A 16,714-nucleotide genomic window follows, 5' to 3' on the forward strand; every position below is an offset into this window, starting at 1 on the left:
GACACTGTTTCGAGGGGAATTTTAGACTTTTATACGGGACAGTAGAAACAGACAGGGAACAGGATGAAGAGAGAAATGGATGAGACGCAGCCAAGGTCCCATTGTTGGATTTGAACATGGGATGCTGCGATCAGGCCTGAGCCATTGTCGTAAGTGCTTAAATGGCAGAGCCACGAGGACGTGAATAATGTTTTTTTTTTAGAGGAAACAAAAACTATAAAGAGACAGAATGCCTAACACCACTTAGTGTATGGTGAAGCCATTAAAGCTGTAATGTTACCAGGCATATTCTGTGATGGTGGTAATCACTGGAAAACAAGCCACTGACAACCTGGCTTGAATTTGAAAAATTATAATACAGTATTATTATTATTATTATTATTAGTAGTAGTAGTAGTAGTAGTAATAGTGGTAGTAGACCTGAGATTCTTGAAGCCTGTGTTGAGGGTCACACAAGAAAAAAATGGCACTCTTGAAACAAAATAATTCCAAAAACAACCATTTAATCGTGGACAATTGGACAAACATAAATGGATGTTCATTCACCAGTTCCATCAATGAGAGCAGTGCGAGCGACGGGATGAGGCAATCCTTCTGATGAATGTGACCCATCGGGGACAACGGACACAATTGCTCACATCCAAGTCATTCTTCTCAAACGACTGTGTTAATTCATTAAAGATGATTTCCCAAGTTGTGCGCCCATGCAGAGGAAGCACACAAAGAGGCTCTTCCCGAAAGGTCTTCCCATCAAAAAAATCTTGCGAACACAGATAGCTGCTCCATATCTGTCCAGTCACAGGACGAGTCTATGGCTAGTGGTATGGCTTCTGCTTTCTTCAGATCGGTGAGTAGACGAAACACTCCTCTGCTAAAAGTTCTACTCTTCTTGTTGCCATGTTAGCCGACAATGGCACCTGCTTTAATAGCTCCACAACCGTTTTCTTGTTTTTCTCATCATGACTTAAGACTTTATAGATAGATAGATAGATAGATAGATAGATAGATAGATAGATAGATAGATAGATAGATAGATAGATAGATAGACAGACAGACAGACAGACAGACAGACAGATAGACAGATAGATAGATAGATAGATAGATAGATAGATAGATAGATAGATAGATAGATAGATAGATAGATAGATAGATAGATAGATAGATAGATAGATAGATAGATAGATAGATAGATAGATAGATAGATAGATAGATAGATAGACAGACAGAAAAACAGATAGATAGACAGACAGACAGACAGACAGACAGACAGACAGACAGACAGACAGATAGATAGATAGATAGATAGATAGATAGATAGATAGATAGATAGATAGATAGATGGATATATACAGCCCCGTGGTGGCCTGTCCAGGGTGTCTCCTAGCCTGCCGCCCAATGACTGCTGGAATAGGCTCCAGCATCCCCGTCCCTGCGACCCTGACAGCAGGATAAGCGGTTTAGATGATGGATGGATGGGTGGATGGATATAATAGAGCAACGTGACTTAAGAAGTATTAACCTAAGTTTCAATGATGAAAATACCATTTACTTTAATTAAACACAGTAAAATAGCTACCCAACAGGCTGCAGTCTACCCACCAGGACTTTGTGGGCGTCACATCATGATTGGCAGCGGCGTCTTGCTGGCAGTATGAACAACCCGCCCACCCAGTGGCATGTTGGTCAGGGAGAGTCAGTTTGCTCTCTGTTAGCAATGGCAGCATGTGGTAGGATCGACAAAGTGCAACTGTACAAGTTCGTTGCAGCGGATTCTGATTTTCCTCATGGTTCACTACACGCCCCACTGTCAAGAACTGACAACTATGTGGTCCTCAACCAGTCAATGAATTATGAGTTACAAGGCAGAAAGCACATGGGGGCCCAGCTTGGCTGTCCAGGATACATGCTGCTCCTATGTAGTGTTTTTCTTGTGTTTCCCTCGGGGCTTGCCACAGTGTGTGCATTGTTCCCTGTTAATAGAATCAAGTGTGTTGCTGGTTCTCTCCCCCATGTCGCTGTCCGTTTCTTGAATTTATTAAGTGTTAAATTAAGCAAGCCAAAATGCTCGGTCACAGTAGCGCCGAGTAGCTTTTCATCGTTCTCCATCTAATTCTAATAACCTGCTTGTAACGTTGCTTGTGTTCTGTAATATTTGCACGTTATTTCGTCTTAGCTTATCATATCGGTCTCGCCGGAGTGTGATAAAGACACAGATGATGTACGTGTCTCTCTAATTCCGGCTGGTTTATTAGATCATGCAAATTTCATGGTGTTAGCAATCTCTAAATAACTCCCACCTAACTCAAACCAGCGAGATGAGGAAAAAAAGAAAACACATTAGGCAGAAATCTTACTTTGAATGACCAAAAGTGTTTCTCCTCTTGCAGTAAGTGTGTTTATGCATACGGTGTTTCTCTCAAACCTGACTGGGTGGCAGAATTATCAACCGTTTAGCGTTGTATAAAGCTCTCCGAGGGATCCATAAGGCGACACATTAAATCATCTGAAGTGATTAAAAGCCGGATTCTATTTGACGAAAAGGGTAGCATCAGTTAGAGGGTACGGTTATTTGCGAGTCGCATTCTCATTAGGAAAATGAACTACAATGGAACGAATCAAATTAAGCGCATAAATCAGCGAAAGTAGTTTCTTCTTTATTAAGACCTGAAATTCACTTGACAGCCCAAGAACGGTGGCATTTGAAAGTCGTTTATCAAAAGGTCACAAAAAGAGGTGGAATTTATATTGACGTGTGAAAACTGCAATCGGTTCCTCTCTGTAGTCATACCAGTAACAGATATGTGGACTGAAGAGTGACATTTGAATTGACAAAAAAAAAATAAATTGATTTTTTTTTTTGCATGGTGTATTTCTGTTTTCCTGGGAGTGCGGATACAGATACGTTTTTCTTTCTTGTGCAAAAGGTCAAAGGCAGAAAGAATGTTTAATCTGAAAGAGATACAGTTAACGTATGGATTTGTTAAGATCCAGTGAACCCCAAGAAAGTGTGGTCAGGTATGAAATCCCTATTCTTTTCTTTGTTTGCAGAGACGGTCTTTTTTTTCTTTTTTTTGTACTGTTCTATTTTCTCTATGGGACAACAGACAGCCCATACAGTGATGCATCAAATGTCTACGGAGGCCACTGGATAAAACTCAGGGGATGATGTAATATATAATCTCTAAAGTCTCTGCACTTGTTCCCATCTTTTAAGGCCATATGGCTTCTGTTACTGCTCTCCAATAAGCCATAGAATATATTGAATTGGGATCAAGGCTGGTGCTTTCTTGCCTCTGGTACTGGTATGGATTTAGCCTGGCTACAAAAGAGAACAATGGAAAATAAGAGAGGGGGGGTGGTTAATACATTATTAATGCTTTGCTGTGACCACTGTATGGCTAACATGTCATTTTATGGCCCCGCGTTAACAACTCCTGCTTCATGCTGCAACATGCTGTCTTACATTTCAGCATCTTTTTCTTCTACTTCAATTCATTTTTTTTTGCCTGATTTTACTACCTTTCTTTATTTTCCTTTCTTTCTTTAACATTGAAGAACATTAAAAATACTCCACGATGCATCCCAAAGGACATTTCTGTGGCGATTATATGTGCTTTTAGATGTAGGTCTTTACACTTGTAGATGTTACAGTGTGTTTTCAAAACGTTACGCTCCAATCTACTGCATCGCTGAGTCACCAAGGCATCGCTGCGCAGTATTCCAGCCGCTCCATCATTTGTAGCACACATGAATAGTGATGATGTGATGAGGGTAATTAGACATATGGTACAAAAGGATTCAGAAAGAAACAATTTCTTTTTCAGATTTTGCAGCATTACAATTATAGGCCCCACTCCGTAAGAGAGGCACTCAAGACAGCCATATAATGAGAACCATCGTGCAGGACTGTGTCCCAGCACACAGATTTCAAAAACTGTGTTGTGATTCCATAGCTGCCTGTTACTTTTTAACAGTAAGAGATACACAGACGAGCCAAAACATTATGACCACTCACAGGCGAACCAAATAACGTTGATTATCTCCAAACAAGGGCACATGTCAAGGTCTGAATAGATTAGATTATAAGCGAACAACCAGTTCTCATAGTCAGTGTGTTGGATGCAGGAGAAATGGGGAGGTGTAAAGACCTGAGTGACTCTGACACGGGCCAAATTGCTATGGTCAGACGACAGGGTCAGAGCATCTCTGAAATGGCCAGGCTTGTGGGGGTGTGGGGGTGCTCCAGGTCAGCAGTGGTGAGTACCTACTAGCGGTGGCTGGTGCTAACAATTTTTTTGGGGGGGGGCGCAGTTTACCTACAGCCATAGAGGACAGAAGAAGGGCAATGTAGCCTATAGATTTTATCTATAGGCTACATTGTCCTTCTTAATAACTCCGTGACTCTGTGGACATTAAAGCAGCTGTCAGGTTGCTGCGCCAAGGTAAATTGCGCCCCCCCCCTCCAAAAAAAATTGTTAGCACCAGCCGCTACTGGTACCTACCGACAGTGGTCTGAGGAGGGACAAGCCACAAACCAGCCACAGGGTGTTGGGTGCCCAAGGCTCATCGATTCACGAGGGCAACGAAGGCTATCCTGTCTGGTCTGAATTGACAGAAGGTCTACTGTGGCACAATATACAGAGAATTTTAATGATGATTATGGGAGGAATGTGTCACAACACACAGTGCCTACAGTGCCTCACACACTGCTGCGTATTGGGCTGCATAGACCATTCACTATCAAAAGCACCTACAATGCATCGAACTGGACCTTGGTGCAGTGGGAAAAGGTTACCTAGTCCACTGAGTCCCGTTTTCTTTTAGATCACGTGGACAGCCGTGAATGTGTGTGACGTTTACCTGGAGAAGTGATGGCACCAGGATGCACTGTGGGAAGACGACAAGCTGGTGGAGGGAGTGTGATGCACTGGGCAATGTTCTGTTGGGAAACCCTGGGTCTGGTCATTTATATGGAAGTCAGTTTGACACGTGCCACCAACCGAAAAATCATTGCTGACCAGGTACACACCTTCATGGCAATGGCATTTCTTGATGGCACTGGCCTCTTTCAGCAGGACAATGCACCCTGCCATTGTTCAGGAATGGTTTGAGGAACATAAAGAGTTCAATGTGTTGCCCTCCAGATCTCAACCCAATTGAGCATGTGTGGGATGTGCTGGACCGACAAGTCCAAGCCGTGGTGGCTCCACCTCTAAACTTACAGGACTTGAAGGATGTGTTGATAATGTTTTGGTACCAGATGCCACAGGACAACTTCAGTGGTCTTGCAGGGTCTGTGCCTCGACAGATCAGCGCTGTTTTGGTGGAACATGGAGGACCAACAGCATACTAGGCAGGTGGTCATAATGTTTTGGCACATCAGTGTACATCAGACCAACGTTTGCTTTAACTGTGCTGTGGTAAATGCCTGTGCCAGTGGAGGGTCTAGAGATGGAGGACAGACAGGGTTGGCAAAACACACAGGCTCTTTTATTTGCACTTTTTCTTCAAGAGTTCAATGTTTTTTACATGCTGCACTGGCCAGTGCTAGGAGGCTTCAGAGACTCCTTTCTCTCCATCGCTGTCCTTTTTCAGAGACTCCTTTCTCCCCATCCCTGTCCTTTTTCAGAGACTCCTTTCTCTCCATCCCTGTCCTTTTTCAGAGAATCCTTTCTCTCCATCCCTGTCCTTTTTCAGAGACTCCTTTCTCTCCATCCCTGTCCTTTTTCAGAGAATCCTTTCTCTCCATCCCTGTCCTTTTTCAGAGACTCCTTTCTCTCCATCCCTGTCCTTTTTCAGACTCCTTTCTCTCCATCCCTGTCCTTTTTCAGAGACTCCTTTCTCTCCATCCCTGTCCTTTTTCAGAGACTCCTTTCTCTCCATCCCTGTCCTTTTTCAGAGACTCCTTTCTCTCCATCCCTGTCCTTTTTCAGAGACTCCTTTCTCTCCATCGCTGTCCTTTTTCAGAGAATCCTTTCTCTCCATCCCTGTCCTTTTTCAGAGACTCCTTTCTCTCCATCCCTGTCCTTTTTCAGAGAATCCTTTCTCTCGCTCCCTGTCCTTTTTCAGAGAATCCTTTCTCTCCATCCCTGTCCTTTTTCAGAGACTCCTTTCTCTCCATCTGTTCTTTTCCTGTGCTCGTCTGTATGCACGTGTCATGTCAGTCAGTCAGATCCAGCTTCACTGCAGAATATAAAGAGACGCCGTTAGTCAGGCACACCTGAGGCTGATCATCTCATCATCACTCAACCACGCTATTGCGCCTGCTCCCCCGTGAACCAAGCCCCCTCCTGCTCTGCTTGCAGCTGAGGCTAAACTGCACCCCACATACCCCAACCACCCAACTTAGGCCAGGGCAATACCCCCCTCCGAGCAAGAGAGGAAATCAGCCACGACCATCTGTGCCCCCAGCCCATGGACTACCTTGACCTTAAACAACTGTAATGCCAGATACCAACGGGTGATCCGAGCTTTGGCATCTTTCATACGGTGGAGCCATTGGAGCAGGGCATGGTCCAAACAGAGGGTGAATGAGCACCCCAGGAGGTGAAGTGGAGGGTGCCAACTGCCCATCTGATGGCTAGGCAATCCTTTTCTGCAGTGCTGTATTTCATATCTCTCTCTCTCTCTCTCTCTCTCTCTCTCTCTCTCTCTCTCTCTCTCTCTCTCTCTCTCTCTCTCTCTCTCTCTCTCTCTCTCTCTCTCTCTCTCTCTCTCTCTCTCTCGCTCGCTCTCTCTCTGCCAGCTTGTGACTAATGGACAGCACCAGGAGGCCGACTCCCTCCATCTCCTGGGACAAAATGGCCCACAGCACTCTGTCCGACACTTCAGTCTGCAAGACAAAAGGGAGAGAGAAGTTAGGAGTGTGGAGCAGGGGCTCCCCACCGAAGGTTTGTTTAACCCTCTAAAATGCCATCTGACATTGGATCTGATGTGCGGCAGCCTTTCGAGTGAGGTCGGTCAGGGGAATGGTCAGTTCCACAAAGGTGGGGATGAACCGTCTATAATATCTGGCCAGTACCAGCAATGCTCTCACCGGTTTTTTCACCTTAGGCCTTGGGTTGGCCGCAATCACTGCAGTATCTATCTGGGGGCACATCAGCCCATCGCCCAAGTGGTACCTCAGATACCATACCTCCCACCGCTCGACCATGGTGGGAGGTATGGTATCTGGGGTACAGTATCTCCAGGTTGGCTGTTTGTCCTGCCTGCCTCAATGACTTGAGCAATGCAGCCACTTGCGCATATGCTGGTCCCAGTTGCTACTGTGGGTGATAACATCATCCGAGTAGGCTGCAGCACGCACAGTGTGTGGCCACAGCACCTGGTCCATGAGGCTCTGAGATATGGCTGGAGCGCCGAACAACCCGAATGGAAGTGTCTTGAACTGGTAAAAACCATCTGGTGTGGAGGAAGATGTTTTTCCTTAGACTCTGGAGACAAGGGAATCTGCCAGTAGCCCTTTGTTAAATCCAGTGTCTTAAACAAGCAAGCAGAGCCGAGACAGTCCAAAAGTTTGTTGACTTGTAGCATAGGTATCAAATAGGTATCAAACTTGAATACATTATTCACCTTGTGATAGTCCACACAGAACCATATAGACCCATCAGACTTGCGCAAAAGGATGATGGCACTCTCATTTCCAGCATGGCCTTGATTTCTCCCTTAACAGTTTTCTTCTTGTGTTTGGGCAGCAGATGCAGACATGAGCACACCGTTATGCCCGGAGAAGTCACTATGCAGTGCTGTATGAGGTTTGTGCATTCTGGCGGGGGTGAACACATCAGCAAACCGTTGTTGCAACACAGCAACCTCGGCCTTCTGGCAGGGTGAGAGATGGTTTTCATAATTGAGGGAGGCAGGATTGTTTGATTTTTGTACCTCCATCCCCAACTCATCTCTTTCTGATACCAGCATGACCAGAGAAACTGGGACCGCCTCTCTCCAAGCTTTTAGGCTGTTGCGGTGGAAAATCTGTGTGGCACCTCCCCTGTCATAACACACAACTTCATAGTCGACATCCCCCACTCACCGTGTGACCACGAAGGGTCCTTGCCACTTGGCGAGTAATTTGGTGCTGGAGGTTGGAAGCAATTCGAGGGCTAACTCTCACCGGTGCAAATTGATGCAGTCGGGCTCCTCTGTTGTAAAGGTGCTGTTGACATTCCTGGGCCTGAAGCAAATTCTCCTGTGATAACCAGCCAAGTGTATGGAATTTGCCTTCAGGCCCAGGATGAACTGTACCTCATTTTTGTATGTACTTAGACTGTTTTTCCAGGTTTCTTTACAAAAATCCAGCACACCTCGTGGCGTTCTGTCAAACAGCAGCTCAAAGGGGAAAACCCTGTGGAGCCCTGGGGCACCATCCCCACTGCAAATAACAGAGGATTCAACTGTGGCGACACTTCTGATGCCAATGTAGTGAATTAGGGGGCAGCCAGGAACCACTGCAGCTGGGACACAAACCCGGGTCTTCCGCACCATGGGTGACTACATTAACCAGTCGACTACAGGGTCTGACCCCGTTAGTCAAGGGTTAGCAAGTCTAGTTATCCGTGGTCGTTACACTACCCCCCTCCTTCGGGAAGCGCATTCCTGTGCTTCACCATACCAGCTCCCTTATGCCTCTGGGCACACACGCTTCTGATGGCCTCACCGTCTTACCATCCCACTTCTGACACCAATGTAGTGAATTCAGAGGGTAGCTAGGAACCGCCGTAGGCGGGATGCTAACCCGGGTCTCCCACACCACAGGCGACAACGTTAACCAGTTGGCTAACGGGTCGGATCCTTTAGTCGACTGGTTAACGTAGTCGCCCGTGGTGCGGGAGATTTGGGTTCACATCCTGGCTGCGGCAGTTCCCGGCTGCCCCCTGAATTCGCTACACTGGTGTCAGAAGTGGGATGGTGAGACCATGAGGCCATGGGAAGCATGTGCACCCAGAGGCGTGAGGAAGCTGATATATTGAAGCGCGGGGATGTGCTTCCTGAAGGAGGGGGGATAGTGTAACAACCACGGATGAGTAGACCCGCTAGCCATTTAGTTGACTGGTTAGCGCAGTTGCCCATGGTGCGGGTGACCCAGGGTCGCGTCCCGGCTGCGGCGGATTCTCGGCTGTCCCCTGAATTTGCTACACAACCACTTATCCCAATTATGGCTATCTTTGTGCACGAAGTTAAGAATCGTGGTTTTGAGTGTTTTATTAAATCTCTCCATGAGCCCGTCTGTTTGGGGGTGAGACTCACTCGTGTGCATCGATTTTATACCAAATAACACATATAACTTGCGTAGCGTACATGACATTAACGATATGTCATGGTCCGACACGGGAGAGTTCATGAAACGGTGCCTGCGCAAGGCTTTTAGCCAAGATGTTGCGCAATGGCACGGCTTCGGGATTACGTTTTGCGTAATCTACTATGACTAACACAAAGCAATATCCCTGTGCACTCCGATCTAATGGCCTGATGAGGTCCATGCCAATCCACTCAAACGGGACCTTGATTAATGGTAATGGGTGCAATGGTGCTTTTGGGGGGGGGGGGGGCTAGCAGGTTTACCAACTGACATTCCCAGCAAGAAACGCACCAAAGCTGCACATCACCCTGAATTCCCGGGCAGTAAAATTGAGCCATATTCAGCTGAGTGTTTCATTGTAATCGAGGTGACCTGCCATGAGGTTTTAATGGACTGCCTGGATGATCAGTTCCCAGCAGCCTTGTGGGACTAACAATTGTGTGGTTGCCTGTCAGGTTTGAATGTCATGACTCATTCGACATAGCTGGTCTTTGATAAGTGCAAAATGTGGTGGAGTGAGTGCCGCGTTCAGGGGCACCTGTTGACCGTCGATGGTCACCATACAAAGGCGAAGCGCAATGTGTTATTCCGAGTCTGCTCGATGGAGAAGTCCTCTGCTGGGTGGACCACTGGAGCCATGGTTCACTCCCCCTTGCCTGACTCCGATGAGCTTGTGTCACCACTTAGCAGTGTGCACCACTCACACTGCCCTGGCTGTTGCTCTCGTGGCCCCACTGTCTCTCTAACAACTTTATCAAACCCTGGCCAATAAAAGGGGTGTGCTGAACCGGTGCTGACGTCCATCTGCTGTGAGCCGCACCTGGTCCAGGACCGCTTGCTGGATGGTTTGGTACTCTTCCTGGGAGAGCGCAGGTAGGCTGTAAGCAGCAGCTAATTCCTCCTCCAGCCACCTGCACGCCGATGCTGTTCCCTCAAAAATGGCCATAAATGCCTCACGGTCATCGGCGGATGTCATCATAGGGAGGCTAATCCTGGGCCAACGAGAAAAGGAAGTCGTCCAGATCACCCCTGCGGGAAGCCAAAGGGGAGCGCAGCGGCTTCTTCAGGAGAGCCCGGTCTTCTGCCTGCTGAGCAGCCAGCTCCTGCGGGACTTGGGTTTGCTGATGCTGCATCTGGGCGTGGCTCTCCTGGAGGTCAGCAATTCAGTGGCGGGCTCACCCCAGCGAAAACTCTTGTGGCTCGATTTCTTGCACACAGGCCACCACTCTGGCAAATGCTTGTGCCCCGGATGGGTCTAGAGATGGAGGACAGACACAAGGTTGGTGAAACCCACAGGCTCTTTTATTTGCGCTTTTCCTTACCAGAGTTCAATGTTTTTTTCCATGCTGCACTGGCTGGTGCTAGGCGGCTTCAGAGGCTTCTTTCTCCCCATCTCTGTCCTTTATCAGAGGCTCCTTTCTCCCCATCTCTGTCCTTCTCCTGTGCTCGCCTGCGTGCAGGTGTGTCAGTCAGTGGGACCCAGCTTCACTGCAGACTATGAAGACACGCTGTTAGTCAGGCACACCTGAGGCTGAGCATCACTCAACCCCACTATCACTACCCCTATCTGCTCCCCCGCGACCCACGCCCCCTCCCGCTCTTCTTGCAGCCGGTGCTAAACCACACCCCCACTACCACAAGTGACAAGAGCATAACAGAGATATATAGGTGGAGGGAGAGAGAGAGAGAGAAAGCGAGAAAACATCAAGCAGTCCTGCTGAACGTATAAAGCCAGCAAGAGAGCATCATTTTTATACTGTGTAGTGAGTCAGCTGAGACAGCTTCCAGTACCAACAGTCAAAGACAACGAACTGATTCTACAAATACCTTTAAGTAGAAAGTTCGTTGTGTACAGAGTGTGACGGGGTGGACTGCATGAATAATTTACTGCCTGATCTTCTCCTACTCCCAACTAACACTTCCCTGGCATCTGTATGTGTGAGCACGGATCTCTCTCTCTCTCTCCCCCTCTGTGTGTGTAGGGTGGGTGGTAGAGAAGAAGGAGAGGGATAAAGATGGAGAATATTAATCTGCATCTGTCTGTATAATGTTTCACGGTTGAGTCTTGATGAACAGTAAGCAGTCCCATTCAGGAAAGCTCTGCATGGCGTATAAGACGGTAAGGCCCATTTGATGCCTTAAGAAAATACTGAGTCTGCTTATACCGGGGATTAATTCGTGTGCCTGACTGTACCCTGCTAAAATAAGAGTCCTTCCGATCTTGTGATGTACATAACACACAAGATACCCCTACCTTGAAAACATGGCAAAATAATTTTCCTCGTTAGGAAAACGATAGAAAGCTCTTTTATCCGTTGTAGTTTGGAGCGGCACGTTAATTGTAAAGGCTTCAGAAAACCAAGAATGGTTTATCGTCCCCCCCCTTTTTCACACGTAAAAAATAAAACACATATCCACATCTGATGTGCCAATCCATTCTGTGCCGATAAAATTGTATGCAGTTGAATAAGTATTTTTAAAAAAAATTGAATTTTTTTCACAAAAGATTGATTCAGACTCAGTGTGTTGAAAGTCTTCAGTTTTCCCTGACAGGAGTCTACACTGGAAAAACAAATACCCTCAGCGGTTTGCAATTAGGCGTAAAATGAACAATATTGATCATTTGTCCTCAACATAAACAGAAGAATTGACACATTTAGTCTACCGGTTTTGAGTTTTGTTCCTCTGTCAAATTATGCACTTTCACACGCAGTACAAGAAAAGGTGAATCAGTTCGTGTGGACACAATGTTGAGTGGCAAAACCCTTCATCACTCATCCACCCGACTTCATCAGTTTTGAGTGATGAAACGTTTTTCGCACTAAACATTGTGTCCAGATGAACTGATTTACCTTTTCTGGGACTTCTACATCTGGATTGTTGGACATGTATCAAGACACGTGTTTTGTACCATACGTCGACTCACCCTCATCACATTGTCACTATTGATGTACTATTGATGACGTGTACTACAAATGATGGAATGGCTGGAATACTGTGCAGCGATGCCTTGGTGACTCAGTGATGCAGTCAACAAGTAATCCAACCCATACGACCACATGGGCCGTTTGCCCTCTAATACAACCCACAGGAGCGGCTCCTACATTGCCCCCTACCGGCGGCAGGAGATATGCCACAGATACTTTTCGCCTCTGTGCATAGTGGGTTTTTAAAACAATTTGAGAACAATAGAATGTGTAGCCAGTGCGTTTTTGTGCTGTTTCGCCATCTAGTATAGTAACTAAGATTGCTATTGGCAGCATGTTTACCTAAGAATAACATTACAAGAGCTAACTTAGCATCAGCCAAAAGTTAGAAAGTCAGCTAGCGTGGACATTATACCTGCTATGTGATATTAAACGTTGCTTTTATTAATATTCGTTCTCATGATAGCTTATGGAAGGAGATGCTTGTTGTTACAGGGAAAGTAACGTGTTATAATCATGGAGGACCGCGAGCAAGTAGCTTAAAACCTAACTATAGGTCATAATAAGCTGCTTGTACAAATGACCTACGGGTTCATTTTTTGGTGATGGACAGTCTCCATATAATAGAAATTTCCTTTGGGATGCATCATATAGAATAATTTTAATGTTCTTCAACATTAAGAAAGAAAGAAAGAAAGAAAGAAAGGTCGTAAAATCAGGCAAAAAATGCATCTTTTTCTTCTACTTCACTTCATTTTTTGCTACAGCATGAAGCAAGAGTTGTTAACGCAGGGCCATAAAATGACATGTTGGCCATACAGTGGTCAGAGCAAAGTATTAATAATGTATTAACCCCCCCCCCATTTTCCATTTTTCTCCTTTGTAGCCAGGCTAAATCCATACCAATACCAGAGGCAAGAAAGCACCAGCCTTGATCCCAATACAATATATATTCTACGGCTTATTGGAGAGCACGAACAGAAGCCATATGGCCTTAAAAGATGGGAACAAGTGCAAAGTCCTTAGAGACTATACATTACATCACTCCGTAAGATGTTTTTAATTTGAATTTGTCAAAAAAAAATTTATTGAATTTTTTGTTTTTCCTTCATATGAAACATCACCTACTGTTGCCTTATTGTGTTTTTTTTTCTTTTTCCTGTTATTCTTGGTCAGTATTTGGGCTTACCATTTATTGCTTTAGTGAGATGGGATTTTTTCCCCTCTCCTTTTAAGATTAACCCTTGACAACAGGGTCTAGAATGATTAGCTTGTGTTTTAACATGATTATCGACTGAGATACCTTGAAGCACATGAGTAAGGTTCATTTTGATTGCTGTCAGCATTTCACTTGATAAGCGCTCAAATGAGACCAGTAATAACTTACAAAACACAATTTTCTGTCATGTTGTGTGATGGATAACAAAGGTTTTGAATCTCAGTCCGATGTGACAATCCATTGTGAGCCAGTAAAATGGTATGCAGTTGTGTAAGTATAAAAAAAAAAAAACAACAAAAACCAGACTTTTTTTCTCACAAAAACTGCATCACACACAGCATGTTAAGGTCTTCAGTTTTCTCTGACAGGAATCTACACTGAGAAAAAAGACACATTCAGTCCACTGGTTTTGAGTTTTGTTCCTCTGTTAAATTTTGCACTTTCACACACAGGAAGTTATACTCGGACTCATTTGACCACTTGTCAAGTCGAACACTGATAGCAATCAAAATCTTAAAAGGAGAGGAAAAAAACAAACCAGAAACCACACTTTACTAAAGCAATAAATAGCAAGCCAAATACTGACCAAGAGTCTCTACTGCTACTAGTTTTGGCTGCTCCCGTTAGGGGTCGCCACAGCGAAATGACGGATGGGTTCAAGGTGGAGGTGGGATTATGTCAAGGATCAGCTCTGATCCCTTTCTTGTTTGCAATGGTGATGGACAGGTTGGCGGACGAGATCAGGCAGGAGTCTCCGTGGACTCTGATGTCCACGGATGACATTGTGATCTGTAGTGAGAGTAGGGTGCAGGTTGAGGAGAGCCTGGAGAGGTGGAGGTATGCACTGGAGAGAAGAGGAATGAAAGTCAGTAGGAGCAAGAAGGAATACATCTGCATGAAGACAGGGAGGACAGCGGAATGGTGAGGATGCAAGGAGTGGAGGTAACGAAGGTGGATGAGTTTAAATAGTTGGGGTCAACTTTTCAAAGTAACGAGGGGTGCAGAAGAGAGGTGAAGAAGAGAGTGCAGGCAGGAGTGGAGTGGGTGGAGAAGAGTGTCAGGAGTGATTTGTGACAGAAGGGTACCAGCAAGAGTTAGAGGGAAGATTTACAAGATGGTTGTGAGACCAGCTATGTTGTATGGTTTGGAGACAGTGACACTGACGAAAAGACAGGAGGCGCAGCTGGAGGTGTCAGAGTTGAAGAAGATTTTCATTGGGAGTGACGAAGAAGGACAGGATTACGAACGAGTCTATCAGAGGGACAGCTCAGGTTGGACGGTTTGGAGACAAAGCAAGAGAGGCAAGATTGAGATAGTTTGGACATGTGTGGAGGAGAGATGCTGGGTATATTGGGAGAAGGATGCTGAATATGGAGCTGCCAGGGAAGAGGAGAAGAGGAAGGCCAGAGAGGAGGTTTATGGATGTGGTGAGGGAGGACATGCAGGTGGCTGGTGTTACAGAGGAAGATGCAGAGGACAGGAAGAGATGGATGGCGCCCCCTAATGGAAGCAGCTGACATAAGTAGTAGTAATAGTAATAGTAGTAGTAGTAGTAGTAGTAGTATTGTTCTGATCCAAATTCAAGCCAATATGTTATTTTGTTTTTTGTTTTTTTGAAAACAACAATTTTAGTTTGATTTAGCTTCTCTCCACAGTTCGATCAAACATTTTTGAATCAACAAAACCCCTGTATTATCAAACTCTTGCCACTTTCAAGGATACTGTAAGAGTCACATGTGACACTCATAACATTGATTCAGAGCCACAGGATCTAATATCTGGAGCTGACAGGCAGAGAATAATTTTTTTTGGGGGGGGGGGTTCTTTTTCTTTCTTTCTTTTTTTGTTGTTGTTGCCCTTTCACATTATTTTGAAACCACAAGGGTATCTTTAAGTCACCAAAAAAGGTGTACAGTTCACTCCTCCTCTGAGCACCAAGTTTGGCAATACAGGAAATTATCACTGCAAGTTCTTGCAACTCTGTCAGTTGTGAAGGTCCTAGGAAGCTTGACTGATCTTCGAGAAGACTGTACAGCCAAATCTTCTACACAGTGCAATATCGCCAACGCAATAAAGCCAGAATATTTGGCAAGCAGAATGTATGATACCACTTCACAATAACAAATTCTGGGGGCAGCTGGGAATCCCCCACAGCAGGGACGTGAACCCGGGCCTCCCGCCCCACAAGTGACAATGTTAACCGGTCGACTAAAGGGTCTGACCTGTTAGCCAAGGGCTAGCGAGTCTAGTCATCTGTGGTTGTTACACTACCCCCCTCCTTCGGGAAGCGTGTCCCCACGCTTCAGCACACCAGCTCCCTCACACCTCTGGGCGCACGCAGTTCTGACGGTCTCTCATGGTCTCACCATCACATGTAGCAAATTCAGGGGGCAGCCGAGACATGAACCCGGGTCTCCCACACCATGGGCGACTACGTTAGCCAGTCAGCTAAAGGGTCCGACGCGTTAACCAAGGGTTAGGGAGTCTAGTCATCCGTGGTCATTGCACATACTTCAGAAAAGGTTAATTAATTACCTTATTAATGTTAGTAACTCATTTATGAATTGTGAAGGCAATTGTATGGTCATATGACCTGTGTGCTCAGAGGATCACGTGTCTGCCATATAACCATATATGATGTTTGCTTTCTTTTAATCTTTGACCATGTATGACCTAAACCATGTTTACCATGTCCAAGTCAGGTCAGCCTTTGCTGCTACCATTATGACAGGAGATGGTACTATCTGCATCTGTTTCTACTGCCTTGTAGACTGGCCTCTTTAGGCAAGGTTAGGAGAAGGTAACACCGAATTCAAATCCAAGAGGGTGCTGGCAGCAGGGCGCTCGATGGTGTTTGTGGCAGAAGAGCCCAAAAGGATCATGAGCCCTATCGGACCAATGGCACAAACATCAGATGGCAGGCTGAGGAACCACTGTGTTGGTCAACGGATGGCATCACTTGACAAGCAAGCTGTCAGTGCAGGGCAACCTCTTTATCTACTGATCCCGTTGCACTACGGTGTACCACTTAGGAACGGGTTCTGAGGTCCAGAGAGACTGTTCGGCGGCGGCACGACACCGACTGTCTTAACTACTGTGTAAGGCGTGATGTGAAGAGAGCTCGATGGGATGCGGGCCTGATGGCCCTCGTGCTTGCCGATCTTAAACCGCATCACAGTCATCGTCGTTTCGATGGACTGCTGAATACCATGTTTAACTTTAGTCTGTATTGCTTAGATGGATGCGTAAAAGTTCATATGTAACAGAACA

The sequence above is a fragment of the Lampris incognitus genome, chromosome 5 (genome assembly GCF_029633865.1).
Source record: "Lampris incognitus isolate fLamInc1 chromosome 5, fLamInc1.hap2, whole genome shotgun sequence".
Taxonomy (NCBI): Eukaryota; Metazoa; Chordata; class Actinopteri; order Lampriformes; family Lampridae; genus Lampris; species Lampris incognitus.